The following is a 5,818-nucleotide window of genomic DNA, read 5'->3' on the forward strand; positions in this document are numbered from 1 at the left end:
TCAAACTGCAGGCTCAGAGGCCGGCAAGGCAGGCGGGGAAAGTTGGAGTCCTCCGTCACTGAAGCAAGCAAGCCTCATGTTCGCTTTAAGCTGCCTGGCTGCCAGCCGCCATCTTGGCTGGCAGTTGATTTGCATATTGCCCTGATTAGCCAATGGGAAGGGTAGTGGTCGTACGCTAATTACCATGTTTCTTTTATTAGATAGGATGGAAGTGTTCTGCATCTTATTTACATGAATGTACAAAGATATAAAAATGCATCAAGTCTTTAAGATTGATGTATTTTACTGTATATTAATTATACTTCAATTGTCAAGGGGGGGAAAGGAGACATATGTAATACTCTTTGTAATACTTTAAGCAATAAAAAAAATAAACAAAAGAAAGGGAACACACATACACTGCTCTTGTAAAAATATGATTCTATTATATTATAAAACCTGAATCTAAGTGAAAATGCTGGCTGTAATAAATATTAAACATATCAAATTGTTATGGGGATCACCCTCTGGAGAAGAGTAGTGAAAATGGGAGGGAAGGACTGGGTAGCTTTCACACTCATGCATTACATGAAATCACTCCCCGCCCCCCCTCCAATTTATTGAGTACCCACTAAAATCTAGACACTCCTTAGGTACATGGGGTCAAATATAGAGAAGTGCAAATGTGTGCACTTAAAGAGCTCATATTAGGGATACATGAACACTATCACTATATAACATGTTAACTGCTATAGTTAAGGACTGGACAAAGTGTTAAGAAATCACAATGTGAGTTCTTACACTGTTTGGAGTAGGGGTAGGGCAGAGCAGGATGACTTTTGAGAATGTAGAATGAAGAATTGAGGCACGTCAGGCCAAATAGTGTGTCCCAAGCAGAGGGAAAAACACATGCAATGGCACAGAAGGAAGAGGCAGAGTGAGTTGATGGCCTAATTTCTTATCATGGTTGGCACCTGAGTTCCAGAAGAGAAGAAAGTGGGGAGATACTATTGAAAAGTATGATAAAAGATCATGAAGGCTTTAGAGGCCAGGTTAAGGAGTTGGGTTTTTATTCTGAAATGTAATGGAAGGCTACTTAAAGGTTTTTAGTAGACTTTCTATTTTACTTTATTGTATTTTAAGAATTATCAATTTAGTGGCATAAACATGGAGGAACTTCAGTATAATCATATTTTCTTTATCAATTTATCCATCAGTGGACTTAGATTGTTGCCATATCTTAATGCTGTAGTGAACAAGGGGGTACATATATATTTCAAGTTTGTGTTTTCATCTTCTTCAGATAAATACCCAGTAGAAATGCTGGGTTGCATTGTAGTTCTATTTGTGTGTGTATGTGTGTGTGTGTGTGTGTGTGTGTGTGTGTGTGTAGTTCTATTTTTAATTTTCTAGGAACCTCCATATGTTTTTTTTTCCGCAGCGGCTGAACCAATTTACATTCCCACCAACCATGCACAAAGGTGTCTTATCTTGACAGCCTAGCCAACACATCTCTTGTCTTTCTTATGATAGCCATTCTAACAGGTGTGAGGTGATACCTCATTGTGGTTTTGATTTTTAACCCTAATGACTAATGATATTGAGCATCTTTTCATGTACCTGTTGGGCATCTGTATGTCCTCTTTAAAAAATGTCTATTCAGATCCTTTGCCCATTTATTTTATCCATTTTTTTTTTGCTATTGATTGAGTTGGATGAGCTCTTTGTATATTTTGGATATTAATCCCTTATCAGATATATGACTTGTAAATATTTCCTCCCATTCAGTAGATGGCCTTTTAATTTTGTTGATGGTTTATATCCTCTTTTATTATTTCAAAATAACTATCATCATATGCTTCAAATGGCCAATGAGGAAGGTGAAAAGGAAGCAAGATCACAAAAGAAACAATTCATCATAAAAGTCAATGCACTGCCTTTGTGGCATTTTAAGTTTTAATTGCCCCTTCCATTCTCTCAGGCTGCTCTCACAGGCCATATTGCTACTGTTTCACCCAAAAGCACTTCTTTGGCTTCCAACCACAATTAAAGACTCCCCTAAAAGTAGCTCCTTTTACAAATAACACCCATAAAATATACTCAAGGGCATATGAAAATGTTATATTTTAGTTAAAATACCAATAAATGTTAGGAACCGAGATCATAAAAAAATGTTTACCTCCTAAATCTATAAGCCAAAATGCTACTTTTTACTGATACATGTTGACAAAGGCATGCAGATAACAGTAAGCAAAGCTAAAGGACTTGATTTTCAAATGCTCTGTGTTTTCAAATTACAGACTTAGGATGTTTTTTTCGAAACAAGTCTTCGTATTTTTTAAAAAAATCCTTCTGTCCACTATTTATACATGTGCTTCGCTATTTCTAGAAAAGTGACTTGCTTTTATGTTTAAATAGCATTTATTCCAATCAAAATTAATTTTAAGAAACTAACTGCAAAAATCAAACTATTTTGATTCTTTTTATTTTTTATTGAACTTATTGGGGTGATGGTTCACTTTCTTCTTAATGCCCTTAATTTACCCAAAGTCAGTGGTAGTGATAAGTTTATCTCTGCTATTCAGTGAATAAAAAGAAAGTTTGATTCATAGCAAAACAAAACATATGAGAAAACAGCAGAACCACTGACAAAACTATTAACTATTATACCAAAACCCCACTTTTAAAAACCATGTTTTAGTCTTATAAGGATACACTGGAAATTTAAAAATATTAGTCTCATCCTAGCACACACTAAAGATACCATTGTATAAATGTAGTGTTAACATTTGTGACACTGTGTGTATAAAACTTGTCTGCAAAGCAACACTTCAAACAGATGTAGCACAAATGCTTAAATTTCATATGATTTTTATATGGTCCCTCAATCTAACTTAATTCCATCCATCCAAAGCTGACTGCAAGTAACAGGTATGACTAATTTTAAAAGAGCACATATCCATGTCCTAAGGGGTATGCAGCAAGAAGTTACTAAGTCCTAGGTGAAATACTATATTCACATACTCAACAGTATACATTAGTGAAAAGTTCCAGTCACAGTAACTTTTCACAACAAGATTTATTGTCAGAGCTTGTAAGTGGATATACTGGGAATAGTTCCATGCCTATTAGGGAAAAAACCTTCCAACTAAATGCACAACTTATGCCTGTAGCAACACCGACAGAATTGAATCATCTAGTAGGAAAAAACCCTTTCATTTTGCAGTGTTTACACTTGAATATAACCAAGACCCCCAAAATAAGCAGTTATTTTGAGAAGAGATCAAAACAATTGCCCTCCAACCATAGAGAAATTGAAAAATACGTTTCACATTATTCTGCTTAAAAATAAGCTACAAATCAAACCTTAACATCACTTTGCTGAAAGGACCTGAGGAACTAAGATGTCTGCTGACAATCAAAGAAAAAACTATTTGATAATCAGTGTGACAGAAAACAGACATTTACGGCTCCTAGCTATGAGCAAATGAAAGACTAGACTAACTTTTAAGAAAAATTCCCCAGCTGTTCTAAAATTTCAGACCTTCCAAAATGGCTAGATCCTAACAGCAAAAGAACAAATAGTTACCACATGCTGAGGGGAGGGTTGGGGGTAAGCAGGAGGGAGTGGTTGAAAGAGACTCAGAAAAAGAAAATGCTCCCAAACAATGGCATATCATTAGTAACTCAGGTATAGATAGCAACATGACAAGAATATCATTAAGATCATTAACCATTTCCTAGAACACGCAATTATCATATAAGATTAAAATGAAAAACCTGAATAACCTTGGAAAAACATAAAAACTAAAAACAACATAATTTATGATTGGTAATGAAAGGTATTACAGAAAGTATCTTTCCATACCCGGTCTACATAAGGAAAAAAGATCAAACTCAAATGGGAAGAATGTTGTTTTTTACTTTAGGAAAAAATGAAGTATGTAAGATGGCAGGATAAAAAGAGCTATCAGATGACATTTCCACTAAAGACAATATTCAACTTTCCCTCTCTGTTCACAGAACTATCTTGAGCCTCTAAAATACCATGGATAAATTACACAGCCACTAAAAATTTTAAGTATGAAGATTATGTGGCAGCCCAGAAAAATTCATGGGACATTATAGGTGGAAAAAGCAGAGCACAGTAATATGTACACTGTGATTACAATTCTAGGTAAAAAGATGTGATGATGGTTGTTAAGGGGGGTGGTAGTGAAACCTGCTTTTTCCTTTCCAAAATTCTGTAAATATTGCCATGGAAGTTTTATGGGTCAAAACCCATTTTTATTTTTTAAAAATTTCTGGTGTCTGTATCTATGAGTTTGTTTATGTTTGTTCAAACCCCTTTTTAAATTATGTGTCATGGCATTTAGAAAAAATGCTGAATATGTGGTTCCTTTAAAGAAAAGAAAAGGCACATTGCTTTGTAGTGTATCCTTTAAGTGGCCACACTGTAAATGGTGGGTTCTTATCTGTATTAGTACTCAAGGGGTGTGGACCTTCAGACTTAGGATGTACAAACATCTGCTCTTCTAAGTGGAAGAAATGGTCACACCCTTTTGGAAAAGACATTTTTTAAAAGATTATGGCATTTGGAAAGATGTCTACTTGCTCCATTTTTCTAAATAGATAAAACCAAAACCAAAAAGAAAGTATCAAAACCAGAAGTTTTTAAAGGGAACCTACTAATCAAACTGTTATTGGGAACTAAGAATTACAAACTTAAAGCCTCCCTTATTATTTTTCCCCCTTTGATTTTCTTTCTGAAGGAACACTTTCCTTGACCAACTATTCAGTTTGGGAGTTTCCATTCTTATAAATACCATACTTAACTGAAACGAATTACAACACATCCTAATGGCACCTCCCCAACACTATTAAAATAATTCTAAGAAAATGAGGATGTCTAGCAAAAGACTTCAAGGATTACAGTAATGCGTTGTTTTTTTTAAGGTTCAATATGTAAACAGGACTCTTACGCAGGTTGATTTAATAGTCTGAGTTCTATTTCATGGGGTCACTGCAGGCAAAGCGATTCTTTATCTCCTCTCCACTAGTGACATTTATTAACTACCCCATGGAGGTGAAGTCCTTCCTACTTTTCTCCTGTAGGTCAGAATCCTTTGGATCAAATCATCCAGTTTTACTATTATAACTGCGCTTAGTCGAGTCCTCTTTCCTTCCTTTCTTTTTCACTGGACAAATCCCTCCAAGGCTAACACAAACCTAACACGATGTAGATAGGTAGGCTAGGTCCCTAAAAAGCTCTGCATCCTGTGGGTTCCGACTGGGCATCTCCCCGCCCCACCCCATCGCGGCTGGTCTCAAATGGAACACTAACAGTAGCTACGGTAACCGAACAATTCGGAAGAAGAAACGAAAAGAGTTTCTCGGATCTAGGGGTTGAGAGGCTTGCTCAGAGGACAGATTTTCCATTGGGCGGGGTGGGTTGAAGACCACAGAAGTGCAAAAGCAGTAGTCTAATCTTTGAATTGTTTTTTTTGTTTCAAGTCCTTTAAAATGTCCTTTCCCAGTTTTAGGCCCGTGGGGCCCTCGGCCAGGAGCAGGGTTTTGCAGAGTAAATCGGAACCTCCGGCACATTCTGAACACACGTTTCTAGGGACACGTCAGCACGTGTCATTTCATTGCCTCTTGAAGGGTCTTTCCCCTGTTGTTGATCAGAGATGGTCGGTACTCAGCAGCTACTTCCTGTTGGTCTGCGATGGGCTAGACAGTGTGGGAGGTGCCAGCGATGTTCCCATTGGTCTGTGATGGGCTAGACTATGTAGCGTGTTAGGGCCAGGGATGTTCCCGTTGGTCTGTGATGGGCTGGAGG

General features: G+C 36.9%; 1 protein-coding gene across 9 annotated transcripts in view; it reads right to left on the minus strand.

Annotated features, from left to right (window-relative positions):
• Positions 1–5,818, minus strand: part of LOC102772608 (protein DDX26B) — a 67,640-nt gene that overhangs the window by 60,535 nt on the left and 1,287 nt on the right. The gene's annotated exons all lie outside the window — the stretch shown is intronic.

This window comes from Myotis davidii, unplaced genomic scaffold (genome assembly GCF_000327345.1).
Source record: "Myotis davidii unplaced genomic scaffold, ASM32734v1 scaffold1465, whole genome shotgun sequence".
NCBI lineage: Eukaryota > Metazoa > Chordata > Mammalia > Chiroptera > Vespertilionidae > Myotis > Myotis davidii.